This window comes from Pipra filicauda, unplaced genomic scaffold, assembly GCF_003945595.2.
Source record: "Pipra filicauda isolate LSUMZ 115617 unplaced genomic scaffold, ASM394559v2 scaffold866_size83229_pilon, whole genome shotgun sequence".
Taxonomy (NCBI): Eukaryota; Metazoa; Chordata; class Aves; order Passeriformes; family Pipridae; genus Pipra; species Pipra filicauda.
The window spans coordinates 62,887-78,501 of NW_024105049.1; the positions used below are offsets into that span (position 1 = coordinate 62,887).

Sequence of the window (15,615 nt, forward strand, 5' to 3'; positions counted from 1 at the left end):
GGGACTGGGCAAGACTTGACCTGGGATGTCTAGGAAAAGATAAAGGAAAGGATAGGATCACGGTGGTTACTGGAGGAACAAGCATGAGAAAACAGAGAAAAAAGGGAAAGAAAAAGCTGGTCATGGTAAACAGGAGGATGTTCAAGACACTTCCCAGGCCATGCCCTGACACTGGTCTCCACAGCCTGTCCCGTTTTCTTAAGAACTCAGCACCTCAGGATCATGGGCTGGGCTGCAAACACACCGTGGGGCTCATTAAATTCCAGAAATCCCTCAGGATCTCTTTGTCTTCCTTTAATTGTCTTCAAGGCAATTTCAAAACAAGTCTTCAAAGTTTGTACTTTTTTTTTAATTTAAGGATGGACATTTTTTAGTTCAGAGAAGAGGTAATAGAGGTGTTCTCCAAGTGATCTGGATGCTGAGTGTCTCCTCAGGAGATCCAGACTGACCATGTATGATCAACCTTGCTCCTCACCCCCCAACCTCACCACTTCTGACATTGCCCATCTTGGACTGACAGCTGATGCAACTCCAAACACGCTGTGGGACCCATTAAAACACTGACAAACAAATTATTTTTCTTTCTTTAATTGTCTGCAAGATGTCAACAACAAATTTGAGTTGTTTTGTAGTTTAGCTAAGGAGGAAGATTTTAAAGTGGAAGTCACGAAAAATATATATATTTTTATGAAAGGGAATGATTTACACAGAGCCTTGGTGGCCTGAGTGGCAGAGGCAGCTGCCAGAGGCAAGGGGACAAAGGCCTGGGTGCCTTTGGGCCTTGCAGCCCTGCCAGAGCCCTTGGCCATCTCTCCTGCAGGCTGTCCTGCCCTGGCCCTGCTGCTGCTCTGGCCTTGCAGGCTGCACACACCCCTCCTGCTTTCCCACCCCCTCCCAGCAGCATTTCTAGACCCTCCCTGATGGCTCTGCACCAGCTCTGGCTGTTCCCTGGAACACAAAGCCATGGGTTGATCCTGACTCCCTCTGGGTGACCTCTAGTAGCACAAGGGTCCCCGTTGAGTGACATTTCTGTTTCCTCACCTTCAGTCTGTACCTTCAATGCTACTCTTTGTGGAGATTTCATTCTATTTCCAATATGGAAAAAAGCTCCATCCTGTCAAATCTCCTCTAGACCCTCTCCAGTTCTTCCTCATTCCTTGGAATGGGGAACCTCACAGACAGACAGACCAGTCCAGATGTGGTGACCCCAGGGCTGAGTCCAGGGGGGTGACAACTCCCTTGTCTGGGTGCCCACACTCCCCCTAAGGCAGCCCCATGTGCAGTTGGCCTTAAATCAAGGGGCCATTCTGATTCTTTGTAACGTCACAGAATCAAGTGTCAGTGTGGCACTGCAGGGCCTCATGGAACCAAAGGAATGCAGGGACACTGTGGAATCTCATGGAACCAAGGGCCCATTGTGACAAGGGCTCATTCCATGACTCTTTGGGACAAAAGGAACTTTGAGACATCTCAGAACTCAGTGGAACCAAGGGGCCACAGTGACACTGAAGAGTCTCATGGCACCCACTGTGCCTCCCCAGAACTCCATGGAATCAAGCAGAGCCGCTGCCTCCCCCCCGCCGCCGCACGGACCGGAGTCGCCGGCTCTGCCCCGCTTGGACACCTCTGGAGTCAGCGTGTTCTTGGGCAGCACAACTGATCTCAGAACAGAGAGTTTCCCACATTTTGCTTTCCCCCTCTTTCCCGTGGATTTGTTTTTTGTTCTTTGTTCTTTCAGGAGGAAAAGGGGGAAGGGAGGCACGTGTTGATCCCTGGTGTTATGTGTTTACAAAAGGGAGTTGGGCCAGGGGGGTAGAGAGGAGTCAATTTCTCTCTCTGTTGTAGCTTTGAACTGTTCTGTTATTATTGCTGTTTTTGCTTCTATATTTCTTGTCAGTCAACTCTTATTTTTTTCACTTATACCTCCCTGTATTTTGTCTCCCTGTAGTGGTAGGGAATAAAAGAGGAGCGAGTTCATTTTATTGGAGTTCCCACCCCAATACATGTCTTTAAACCAGGAAAGGTTGCTCAGGGGCTTCCTGCAATTTGCAATCATTCACAAAGGACTAGAAAATGCATTTTGTCCCATTATATAGAGAGCTCTTCAGCATTGGTGTTCAAGGGCTGATCACTGAGGGATTTCACCAGGAAGTTGCTGCCAAGAGGACTTTGTACCATGGATTTTATTTGACACTCCTCATGCAGGCAACTTCCCACCCACCACATCTTCCACTTCTTCAGTCCAGCTCTCACCAACCTGGCCATAAGGACAGGGCACCATGTCAAGGACCTTGATAAAGTCTGGACACAAAACATCCCCTTCTTTTCCCTCCCACAGGGGTTCTGCAATCCCTGCCTTGTCCTTCCCATGCCTGGCAATGGCTGCAGCAGGACTTGCCCTATCCCCTTCCCTGCTGAGCCTGAGCAGTCTGGAACTCGCCCAACCCTCCTTGCTGCCCTGTTTGCAGACTGCTTCCATGTCTGCCTTTGCCAAGGCCCCAGGAAGCTCTGGGCTGGCTCTGGCCTTTCCAAGGGTTTGGGAGAGGTCTCCCAGTGACACTGTCCAGCCTTCTCAATATCCCTGACTCCAAAAGCCTTTTCTATTACCCCACACTTACAGTTTAATGCTCAGGACACAACACATATTCTCATGGTTCTCCAGGAGAAAATGAGAAGTGATTTCATTATAGAGGTCAACTGGTGGAGCAGCCCAGTCTGGTCTGGCCCCACAGCAGTGCCCAGCCGAGGGTGCTGCAGAGCTCTGGGCACTCCCCCCACAGCCCCAGCCCCTCTGAAGGGCACAGCAGCTCCTGGGGCACAGAGAGGAGTCTCAGCATCCCCATCAGCTCAGGGGCTGGACACTCAGCATGGCAGCAGGAAATGGGGGTCAGGGAAACTGCAGGAGCCCTGGTGTCACCTCCAGGAGATGCCCAGCACAGCCTGACTGTGCCCCTCAGTGCCAGCCCCTCTGCCCAGCCCAGCCCAGAGTCCTGGCCCAGGGACAGAGCAGCCTGTCCCCAGGGGGGCTGCAGAAAGAGGTTTCTCTGTGTCAGGGATTCTCTGTGCCTGAGGAGGGGGTAAAACAAGGGCTGTGTCCAACTGTGCCAGGAGGGCTGTGCTGGGCAAGGATGAGGAGGCTGCAGAAAACAGTGGCACTGGGGAGGTGAAGGAGCAGGTGGAGAGACCTTGTGCCTGCCCACGCTGGGCAGGAGATGCCCCAGGATGGCAGCTCTGAAGCACTCACAGGATGTCCCTGTGAACAGGAGGGGAAGACTGGATCTAAAAATGAAACCTGGAAAGCAGAGAGCAGGGGTGTCATGGTGACACTGCAGGAGAGTTCCAGCCCTGGAACAAGGTGACAGAAGAAGTGACCCAGTACATGCAGTGGCCTCAGAAGATCCCACAGCATCCTGGAGATGCTGTAAGGGAGCCCAGCTCTGCTTCACAAGTTCCCAGGGCCTGTCCCTGCCTGTGCTCCAAGGGCTTCCAGCCCCCAGGACTGTGCTCAGAGAGCACTCAGGCCTTACAGGGAGAAAGGGGCTCAGGAGGACAGTGTGGAAGTGGCAAGAGAGCAGCTCTGCAAAGACCAAGCACTGCTGCTCCCTGGCAGTGCTGCTGGGCTGGGATTATTGTCCCCTTCCCCTTTGCAAATACACCCTGTCCTGCAGTGTGCTGTCCTTTGGGAACAGCTAAGAAGAAGGGTCTTGGACAAAGAAGGCACTGCAGGGTCCTTTATTTTGTTTAAAGACTCAGCCAGCACAATTCACCATTTATACATGTCTGGGTCAAATTCAAAGGCAGATGCATAATAATATTTAATTGCAGAGAAAATTATTGCCAGATGAATCCGATGACCTCCAGGAAAAACCTGAGCAGGAAGGCTGGGCCATTAAGGAGTCCCATTCTGAATGCTATGCACAAGAAAACAGGCACTTTATTGCTCCTGAAAAGCATCCAGTCATCATTTTCGTCAGGGCATCCTTGAGCTCCTGGTTCCTGAGGCTGTAGATGAAGGGGTTCAGTGCTGGAGGCACCACCGAGTACAGAACTGACAGAGCCAGATCCAGGGATGGTGAGGAGATGGAGGGGGGCTTCAGGTAGCCAAATGCGCCAGTGCTGACAAAGATTGAGACCACGGCCAGGTGAGGGAGGCACGTGGAAAAGGCTTTGTGCCGTCCCTGCTGAGAGGGGATCCTCAGCACAGCCCTGAACATCTGCACATAGGAGAAAACAATGAAAATGAAACAACTGAACACTAAACAGACAGTAACCCCAATGAGCCCAATTTCCCTGAGGTAGCCTGAGTGTGAGCAGGAGAGCTTGAGGATGTGTGGGATTTCACAGAAGAACTGGCCCAGGGCATTGCCCTGGCACAGGGGCAGGGAAAATGTATTGGCTGTGTGCAGCAGAGCAGTGAGAAACCCAGCGGCCCAGGCAGCTGCTGCCATGTGGGCACAAGCTCTGCTGCCCAGGAGGGTCCCGTAGTGCAGGGGTTTGCAGATGGCAACGTAGCGGTCGTAGCACATGATGGTGAGGAGGAAATACTCTTCTGAGAGGAAGAAATAAAAGAAAAAGGCCTGTGCAGCACATCCTGTGTAGGAGATGGTTGTGGTTTTGCGGAGGGAATTGTGCATGGCTTTGGGGACAGTGGTGCAGATGCAGCCCAGGTCTGTGAGGGAGAGGTGGAGCAGGAAGAAGCCCATGGGGGTGTGCAGGTGGTGGTCACAGGCTACGGCGCTGAGGATGAGGCCGTTGGCCAGGAGGGCAGCCAGGGAGATGGCCAGGAAGAGCCAGAAGTGCAGGAGCTGCAGCTCCCGCCTGTCTGCCAATGCCAGGAGGAGGAACTGGGTGAGGGAGCTGCTGTTGGACATTTGCTGCCTCTGGGTGTTTGTTTCCAACACAGGAGAAGAAGACAGTAAGAGGCCAGTTAGCGTGGACTTATCTAAACAAAGTCAAAGCTGTATTCTACAGACACTCCCCATGTCACACACAGACAGCCTTTTGATTTCCTAGGAGATCTTCCTTCAGCTCCAGTGCTGGGTCCCTACTCAACAGCATTTTCACTGTTTTAGCATCACCGTGCTTCTATATTGGGGTTTCACATAACAAGGAGATGTTAAGGGACAAGTTTCCAACCTGGAGGGAAATTCACAGCTTGGAAGGAAACCTCAGGGAGACAGCCAAGTGTCCTTATGATAGCATTTGATTTAAGCAGACTCAGCTCCTTCCCCAGCACCACAGGCTGCACTGGTAGGGGTCATATTCCGTTTGCAGGCGCAAAAATGACAGCTCAGACTTGTCCTGATGGGTCTAGCAGAGGTGATGCTGGTGCTGCCCACAGGCAGAGCAGTGGCTCAAAGCACATTAGGAAGCTCAGATAAACCTACTGAGCACTCACAGTTCAAATGTCTCAGGGACTTGTCAAAATTAATACTTTCTTAATGATTTATCCCTCCCATTCCTCAAGAGTAGGAAACTGGAAACACAATCTCAGGAAATTTCTTTAACCTTATAAAGATCTTCATCTTGGAAATATTCTGAGAGGGAGCTGAAGCTCTGAGCATGTCCTCCTCCTCTGCACTCCAGATAGTCTCAGAGTTGCACTTACAGAATCTGTAGTTGGTGGGCAGTGCCAGCTTTACCAGATGCCTCCAAAAGCTGCAGTCCCATTGCCCTGCATGAACAGACTTCCTGTGCCAAGATCTGTTAAAAGTTCTCCCCCAGTGAGGTCTCAGCATCATTCTACGTCTGACAGCCTTTAACTTCTCTCTGTCTCACTCCCCTGCCCTTGGTGCCCTGGAAGTGCCCTCAGCCCTGCTGGGCTGTGCAGAGGAGCTGCTCACCAGCAGAGCTGTCTCTTTGAAGCTCTTCTTGCTTGCCAGGAGCTCCCTGTGTGCCAGGAGCCCGGCTCAGCTCAGCAGCACAGCAACAGGCCTGAGGCATTTAATGATCCTCAAGGGACTTTGATGTTGTTTACATGAGACTCAGTCCCTGAGAGTGAGTTCCAACAACTTCTCAAGAAGTCAAAGTGAGATTGAAACACTGAAGTTTCTTGTAGTGCTAATGAGTCTCACTGAGGGACACAACTGAGAACTTGTCCCCAGGTTCCAGTTAGAGCAGAAAACTGCAGACAGTGATGACAAGGATGGACAAGCAAGGGAAAGGTGGCTCTGATGCTGAATAAACCTTGACTTGTTTCCTTAATCCAACAGACCAAGCCCTGACCCTCAGCCCCTGGGAAGGCAGATCCTGTCCCTGCCTCATTCCTCAGGGCTCTTCCTGGGGCACTGGGATGTGGGATGTGCAATGCCAAGGGCAGGACCATGGGGTGGCACCTGCCAGGCTGCTGAGCAGGGACAAGGAGGCCATGAGGCCCCAGGGCTGCAAGGGCCACTCCCCTCCTCCTGGCATCAGGGGCACAGACAGCAGCCATGGCCAAAGGCCTGCAGAAGGTGGCTCTGTCAGGGCCTTTCAGCTTCTCCCCCTCCCTGTCTCCTCTCCAGCCCAGGCTGTCCTACGGTGTCCATGCCCTGCCCCTTTCCCTGCAGGCTGTCGTCATCCCCCCGGCTGCCCCACCTGGCTGGCACCTTCCTGCACTGACATCTCTGCGTCCTCCCTGGCTCTTCCTGCACACACAAAGCCTGGGGCTCATCCAGACTCCTTCTTTGTGACATATTGCACCACAACACTGACCTCAGAGGGAAATTTCTGACTTCTTGTCACCAGTCTAGGCCACCCCAGCTGCCCTTGGTGGCACTAGTTCTTTCTTAGGCTGTTTTCTGACAGGAAGAAAAGCTCCACCAGCTCTGACACCCCCCTTCCAGACCTCTCAGGCTACTCCTCTACTGTTCTCAATCTTTGCACCACTGACCCCTGAGTCCTCAGCCTCTATATACGGGTCATGTGCCTGAGGCCCCAAATTCCCTCCTGGGACATCTCTGGGACCTCTCCAAGGTTTTGGAAGATGACAATAGAGTGCTCTGATCCCAGGAAACACAGAGGGACACTTTTTTCCAAGGGTTGTCTTGGCAGAATGAGGCACAATCTCTTTAAACTTTCTGGCACAAGGGAGCTCTGAGCTCTGGGTACGGAGGGAGGTCCAAGTGCCAACCACTGGAGTGGGAGCTACAAATCATCAGGTCTGGTGTTCTTTGGAGGGCCAGACACTGGTGAGAGTGGGGTGTGTGTGCACATGTAAGGACTTGAAGGGCACAATGAACTGTCTCAAAACACTGTCAAAGCAGGAAAATCCCATAAGGCACCACAACACACAAGCACTGGTGGCAAACAGGAAGACATTTAATTCCAAGGCCTAAAGGGAGGTGAAGCTTTGGAAGTAGCCCCCAGGACAGAATTGCACTGTGCAGACTGTGGGAAAGAGCAGACAGCCCCAACAGGAAGTCAGGGCTGGTAAGGCAGGTCTGGGGAACCCATCCAGACAAAGATTCCCACCTGCAGACTGGAAGCACAGCGGGCAAAACTCCCACCGTGGCAAGCTGTGGGAAAGGAAGCAAGTCCTTGTAGATGTGCCAGCCCAAGCTGTGGGAACAGCATCTACCCCCCTGAATACCCAGGGCTTGGGTTGTATAAAAGTGATAGCCCAGAAGCACAACTTGGGGACCCTCCACTGAGCAGAGCAGGGTGAAGAAGGACCGGTGGGAGCCTCAGGGATCTCCATGGTGTGATACATTTACTTCATCTCTGTCTCTCTCTCACTGGCTTCCCACCACCCCCTTCTCTCTCTCTCTCTCTTTCTATTTCTTTCTTTCTCTCTCCCTCTTATTTACTGTTAAATCAAAGCTGGACTGCTGACTTTGGCACATGGTCTCCTTTGCAGCTGAATTTGGGCAGAAATGTCTCTTAATAATGGGAACCTGACAGTATCCATGAGGTTTTACAGTGTGGGAATGGCCACTAGATTCCATGAGGTTCCACAGTGTCACAGGGTCCATTTGGCTTCATAAGGCTCTTCAGTGTGATAATGGACCCCTGATTCCATGGGTTTGCACAATATCTCAGGACTCCTTTGGTTCTAGGAGGCCCCACATATCACAGTGGCCCCTTGGTTCAATGAGATTCCACAGTGTCCCAGGAAGCCTTTGGTTCCATGAGCCCTGCACTGTGACAATGGCCCCTTGATTCCATGAGGTTCCACAGTGCCAATATGGGCCCTTGATTTCCTGAGGTCCACAGTGTCCCAGGGTCCCTTTGTCTCCATGATGCTCTGCAGTGTCACAGTGGCCCCTTGATTCCATGAGGTTCTGAAAAGTCTCAGGGTTTCTTTCGTTCCATGAGGCCCTGCAGTGTCACAGTGGTCTAATAATTCCATGTGGTTCCACATTGTCCCAGGGTTCCTTTGGTTCCATAAGTCCCCGAGGTTCCTCAGTGTCACAATGGCCCTTTGATTCTATGAGGGCCTGACATGTCTCAGTGCTCCCTTGGTTCCATGAGGCCCTTCATGGCACAATGGTCCCTTGGTTCCATGACATTTCACAGTGTCCCAGGGTTCCTTTGGCTCCAGAAGGCCCTACAGTGTCACAATGGCCCCTTTACTCCAGGAGGTTCCACAGTGTCCTTGCTGGAACACACAGGGCTGTAATGTTGTCACCCCTGCAGAGCTGCCTCCAGCTCTGGGCTCCAGCACAGGAAGGACATGGACCTGTTGGAGCGAGTGCAGAGGAGACCACAAAAGGGATCAGAGGGATGGAGCAACTCTGCTGTGAGGAAAGGCTGAGAGAATTGGGATTGTTGAGGCTGGAGAAAAGAAGTTTTTGGGGTGACCTAATTGTGGCCTTGCAGTGCCTGAAGGGAGCCAACAGGAAAGATGGAGAGAGACTTTGGACAAGGGCCTGGAGTGACAGGACAAGGGGCAGTGGCTTCACACTGAGAAATGGAAGGGTTAGATGGGATATTAGGAAGAATTTCTGGACTGTGATGGTAGTGAGATCCTGGCACAGGTTACTCAGAGAAGTTCTGGCTGCCCCATCCCTGGAAGTGTTCACGGCCAGGCTGGATGGGGCTCTGAGCTCTGAGTGTAGTGGAAGGTGTCCCTGCCCATGGCAGGGGGTTGGACTGAGATGCTCTTTAAGGTCCCTTCCCACCCAAACCATTCCATGATTCTGTGACTGGTGGGGGATGTGGTGGTCGGAGCTGATGGGCACAGAGACCCCAAAATGATGGAGTTTTCCATTCTGAGTGAAGGAAGGAGGGGCAGCAGAACTGACACCCTGGACTGCTGGTGGTCAGACTTTGTTCTGTTTGGGAGACTGACTGATCTGGGTGTGAGTGTGGATGTGCTGTAGGGCGGGAAGGCTCTGCAGAGGGATCTGGACAGGCTGGATCAATAAGGCCAAGTGTCAGGGCCTGCCCTTGGCTCCCAACAACCCCCTGGAACGCTCCAGGCTGGGGGCAGAGGGGCTGGAGAGCTGCTCAGCAGGAAGGGACTTGGGGGTGCTGCTTGACAGGGGCTGGATATGAGGCAGAGTGTGCCCAGGGGGGCAAGAAGGCCAAGGGCATGGTGGCCTTTGTGGAGAAGAGTGTGGCCAGCAGGAGCAGAGAACTGATTGCCCCTCTGTGCTGGGCACTGGGGAGGCCCCACCTGGAGTGCTGTGTCCAGTTCTGGCCCCTCAGTGCCAAAAGGCCCTGGAGGGGCTGGAGCATGTCCAGAGAAGGGAACGGAGCTGGGGAAGGCTCTGGAAAACATGTCTGCTGAGGGACGGCTGAGGGAACTGGGCTTGTTGAGTGTGGAGAAGGGGAGGCTCAGGGGGGACCTCATTGCTCTCTGCAATGACCTGAAAGGAGGTTTTAGTGGGGTGGGGGTTGGTCTCTTCTGCAAAGCCTTTAGTGACAGGAAGAGAGGAAACAGCCTTAAATTGCATCAGGCAAGGTTCATATCAGATATTCAAAAGCCCTTTTTCCACTGAGAGAGTGCTCAGGCATTGGAACAAGTAGCCCAGGGAGGTGGTGCAGTCTCTGGAAGCATTCAGGTGGCATCTTGATGTAGCGCTTTGGGATGGGGTTTAGGGGTGATTCTGGTGGTGCTGGGTTGACAGTTGGACTAGAAGATCTGGAAGGTCTCTTCCAACCTTGATGATTCTGTGATTCTCTGACCTGTCATCCCTGTTTGCAGGTTTGTGCTCTAACAAGACCCTGGGGATGTTTTCTCTATGGGGTCCAGTGGTTTCCATCTGGTCCCTCTGCTTGGAAAGCCTTCCAGATCCATTCTGGTGAGGGGAGGTGGTGATGCAGCAACAGCAGCCGCCTCGTGGGATGCCTGGACACCCCTGGGGAGGCAGAGCTGGGGCCACTCATTCTGTGCCCGATCCTGGCTGGGTGCTGGGGGGACTGCCCTGAGGAGAGACCAAGGAGGCTTCTCCTGGGGAAAGCCTCAGCCAGAGCTCAACTTCCCAAACAAAGCTGGGGCTGGGGGTGTGCCCAGGGGGAAGTTGTCCTGCAGGCAGCAGGGCAGGACAAGCAGGACGCAGTCTGCTCAGGAGAGTTTCTTTTTTGTGATAACATCCACGACTGGAAAGCTCCCCAGACAGCCACCAAGGATGACATCACAGGGATGATGTGATGTCATGTGGATGATGTGACAGGAAGGATGTGGTGTCGTATGATGGATGTGATGTCATAGAGGAGATGTTATGTCATAGGAAGGATGTGATGTCACAGGGAGAATGTGATGTCACTGGAAGCTGTGATGCCACAGAGGAGGATGTGATGTCATAGGAGACATGTGATGTCACAGATGGGGATGTGATGTCACACGGGAGCTTTGAAATCACAGGAAGGATGTGATGTCACAGGTAGGATGTGAAGTCACAAGGGAACTGTGATTTCAGAGAGGATGATGTGATGTCACAAGGAGGATGTGATGTCACTGGCAGGATATGATGGCACAAGGTGGATGTGATGTCACAGGAGAGATGTGATGTCACAGGGGAGCTGTGATGTAACCAGGAGAATGTGATGTCACCAAGAGGATGTGATGTCACAGTGGTGATGGATGTCATACTGGAGATGTGATGTCACAGAAGAGGATGTGATGGCACAGAGGAGGATGTGATGTCAAAGGAAGGATGTGGTGTCATATGATGGATGCAACATCATAGAGGAGATGTGATGTCACAGGGGAGCTGTGATGTCACAGGGGAGCTGTGATGTCACAGGGGAGCTGTGATGTCACAGAAGAGGACGTGATGTCAGAGGAAGGACGTGATGTCAGAGGAAGGACGTGATGTCACAGGGGACCCCAACAGGTGCTCCATCCCAGTCCCCTCTCTCTGCCACACCCTCGGGGCTGGGGCCAGGGCTCTGTGCCTGACCTGGGCTGTGCTCTGCACACAGGTTTGCAGTGCAGACCGTTAAAGCCCTGCTGCGCCAGCTGCTGGATGAGGACGTGTTGATGGTGATCGGTCGCAAGTGTGGCTGGGACATGCTCCTCAAGGCTGACAGCCACCACTATGCAGTGGGTCTGCTGGCCAGGTGAGAGCCCTTTCTCCCCACTGCCCCACACCCCCACAGGTCATTTCTGCCCTGTGCACAGGCCACCCCTCACAGTGCCCGTGTGCTGGGCCAGAGGGCCTTGGCAGCCAGGGATGGCTGAGCAGAGTGGAAAAGGCGGAGAGGGGTGGCTGCACAGGAGGAGCCACCTCCCAAAGTGCCCACGTCCTCTCCTGGGCTGGTGGCCAAAGACCAGGCCTGTGTGAGTCAGTCCCAGGAGAGCTTTGCCCACCTGGCTCAGGGTCTCTGGCACCTTTATTCCCCCTTGCATGGAGCTGTTAAGAAATCCTCCGTGGATGGCTAATTGCTTGCATCATCTCTGCAGCCACGGTTCCTGCTGCACTGGCCATTCAGTGCAGGCCATGCCTGCAGTGCCAGTGTATGGCAACTCTGGCAGCACCAGGAGCAGGGGTTCAGAATCTGTCTGGTTTCAATATTCCAAGTCCTCTGAAGCACATGGGACAAGCCCCAAGACAAGGAGCCCGGGTCCTGGCCCTCTTGGCCGTGAACTCTGCGTGTCCAAACAAAACAGGGGCAGAGGTGGGACCAAGCGGAGTCACTCTGCACCTGCCCTGAGTTCATGGGAATGCAAAGGGAGGATGGACCTTGGCTGAGTGCTTGGAGAGAGAGAAGGTTGTTTCTCCAAGTGGAAATGCACTTGAACCAGCCTGCATGACCAGCCTGTGTTTTCCTCTGGTGGCTGAACACAGCCAGCACATGAGGGGAGGGGAATGTGTGGGATCAGGGCACTGCTTTGGGGCCATGCTGGGAATTCTGGTGCACTAAAAGACAAACACCAAGTGCTGCTCACAAGAGAAGAGGAATAAAAGGGGACACAGAAAAGTGTCGGCAAACAAGTCTCGCAATGGAACCTCATTTTCTCCTTCAGCACCCACAGGAGGGGGGGTTAAAAGTGGGAGTTGGGACTTCAAAACTGTTTGAGGGTAAACTGGGGCTTCAGGGAACAATGAAAAAGTGGGAGGAACAGGAAGAAGGGTGGAAAAGGGGGGCTGGTTTTGCAGGTCTGACGGTCCCATGGGGGTCTTTGGGCACAGGGGAGCTGGCAAAAGGGGGGTGGCCCTCCAGAGCTCCCAGCTTACTGTGGGGTGCTGGGGGCTGCTGGATCCAATCTCAGCCTTGGGTTATGCCAACAGTTTCAGTTTAGAGGAATTACAGAGGTGTGACTGAACCACTTTTGTCCCCCAGGTTTTATGATGGCAAATCAGATCTATTGATAGAAATGAATTATTTAGCGTTACAAATGATCAGACAAAACATCTTCATCAGAATTTATTACTGCACAATAGAAACACTAAAACTAACAGGAGTACAGCATAAGATAGGACAGTGCTCTACACTAAAGCAATTGTTGAAGCAATTCTACTCAAGCTGGCAAAAAAGCAATAATTCTCAATTAGAGATGGATGGAACTCCCCCAGACCAACGCTTGTGGGGAGATCTCTGCTCTCAACCTCCAGGAGTGACCTTGGGGGGTCCCCAGCCAAGGCAGGAATCTCCACACACCCCCAGGAAGGGTTCTGTTGGAAGAAGCTGCCCCTGGGAAAGGGGACTGGCCCTTTGTGGTCGAAAGGGATGGACTGACAGTCACTGGACTCCAGGGGTTGCCTCACCATCAGGGGCTTCATTCGGGGTGGAAGCAGCGGCCGAAGCTCTTCCCGCAGTCGGGGCACTTGCAGAGCTTCTCTTACTGGTGGGTCCGTTGGTGTTGGGTCAAGGTAGAGCTGTCACTGAAGCTCTTCCCACACTCCCCACACTTGTAGGGCCTCTCCCCACTGTGGATGCGCCGGTGGGTGATGAGGTGGGACTTCAGTTTGAAGCCCTTTCCGCAGTCGGTGCAGCGGAAGGGCCTCTCATCCGTGTGCGTCCGCTCATGCAGGAGGAGAGTTGAGCTCCTCTGAAACCTCTTCCCACATTCCAAGCACTTGTAGGGCCGTTCCCTGGTGTGGATGAGTTGGTGGGTGTGGAGGGTGGACCTGCAACTGAAGCCCTTCCCACATTCCCCACATGTGTAGGGCCGTTCCCCAGTGTGGATCCGCTGGTGTCTGCGGAGGTTGGAGCTCTGAGTGAAGCTCTTCCCACATTCCCCACACGAATAGGGCCGTTCTCCAGTGTGGATATGCTTGTGCAGGATCAGGTTGGAGTTGTCACTGAATCTGTTCCCACATTCCCCACATGAGTAGGGCCGTGCCCCACTGTGGATGCGCTGGTGTTTGCGGAGGCTGGAGCTCTGAGTGAAGCTCTTCCCACATTCCCCACATGTATAGGGGCGTTCCCCGCTGTGGATGAGCTGGTGTCGGATCAGTCTGAAGCTGTCAGTGAAGCTCTTCCCACATTCCCCACATGAGTAGGGCCGTTCCCCAGTGTGGATGCGCTGGTGTTTGCGAAGGGTGGAGCTCTGGCTGAAGCTCTTCCCACATTCCCCACACGTGTAGGGCCGTTCCCCAGTGTGGATGTGCTGGTGGCGAAGGAGGGTGGTGCTTGTCCTGAAGCTCTTCCCACATTCCAAGCACCTGAAGGGCTTCTCCCTGCTGGGAGGCTGATCAGGGACCACCAGCTCAGAGCTCCCCCTCAAGCTCCGGCCACCTTCCCGGCACAGGCTGGCTCTTTCCTCCTCAGAGCACCCTGGGATGCCTTTGGAGCCCCTCCTGCGGGGGGATCTCCGGCCCTTTTCCTCCCCGCTGCCTTCCTGCGCCGGGGAGCCCTTCAAAACGGCCTCTCCCACCAGGGTCTCACGGGGGGATTTGTCCTCCGGGCTCTCCATCCTCACCTCGGGGCCTGGGGCAGGAAGCAAGAAGGACAGGCAGGGGATTTGCCTCCGGCCCACAGGGAAGGCCAAGGACATCCCCCCAACTCCGGCCCCGGCAGGACGGCGGCGCCAGCGGGGTTGTCCTGCAGCCGGGGCCATGCTCGGCTGACAGAGCCAGCACAACACCCGCCCAAAGGGACACTGACTTCCTCCTCACCTGCCTGGGGGGACCAAGGCATCTTCCTCTTCCTCGCAGCCTCCTCCTCCATCCGCCCAAGCTTTGGGAAGGACAAATCCTGATGGGGGGAAAACAAGGGCTGAGCATGTTGGCTTGGGGGTTCCTCCTGCCCAAGTCCATCTCTAGAACTCACCAGGCATCCTGTGACCATAAAAACCTCCCAAACACCAAGATTCAGCCCAGAAAAACTCAAACCTCTGAGATTCAGGCAAAAACCCTCGCAAAAACAGCAAGAAGACCCTCGTCCCCCAAACTGCAAAAAGTTGAGATTCAGCTAAAAAACTACTCCAAAATATGAAGGTTAACCCAAAGAAATTCTCCCAGGAGTTACCCCTCTCTGGTCTGTCCCCTCTGCGGTTGGGAACAGCTTCCCTTTCTGAGATGCTGGGGGTCCCACTCAGGGATGCTGGGAGTGTTGGGGGTCCCAAGGGTCCCTTCTCCTCTGACTCTCGCTTTCAGGATGCCGAGTTCCCAGACATTCCCCCTCTCCAGGTTCTCCACTTTGTTGTCCCAGGGATCCCAGGGGTCCCCACTGTCCAGGTTTCCCCTTCTCCGTGTTCCCCCCTCCAGGCTGCCGGGGGTCCCCCAGCTCTGCCATCTCCCCGCTCCGCCCTCCACACTCGGCAGCTCCCGGGCTCCACACCCACTCCCAGCACTCCTGGGGGGCCCAAACCCGCTGTGTCCCCCCCGCCGGCACCGGGCTGACAATGGAGCCGGCGGGGCCTGACCCAGCAACACCAACCCCCACCATGGGGGGGACCCACATCCCCCCGCCCACCGCCGGGGCTCTGCCACCAACCCAGTCCGGCACCCCCAAAAAACACCTCCTGCCCACCCCCAACAACCCCCAAGGGCACAGCCCTGCACAAGGGTCGGCTGTGCCCAAGGCAACCAAACAGCCCCACAGGCGGGGGGACAACAGAGGTGGCCCCAGGGCAACAAGAGCAGGGAGCGGATCGGGCCCTCTGACACGTGGGTGTGCTCAGGATTCAGCCTGACCAGGGGCAATTTGGCACCAACAGCACGGCCCCGACCGCTGGCTCAGCACAGGGGGCCCGAGCTCCCCCCTCTCCAGGCTCTTGGGGCTCTCGCAGCTCCCTCCTCT

The 15,615-nt window shown here is 54.3% G+C and overlaps 1 pseudogene; it reads right to left on the minus strand.

Annotated features, from left to right (window-relative positions):
• Positions 1 to 11,935: 11,935 nt before the first annotated feature.
• LOC113998737 lies at positions 11,936 to 14,052 on the minus strand (annotated as a pseudogene).
• Positions 14,053 to 15,615: the final 1,563 nt, after the last annotated feature.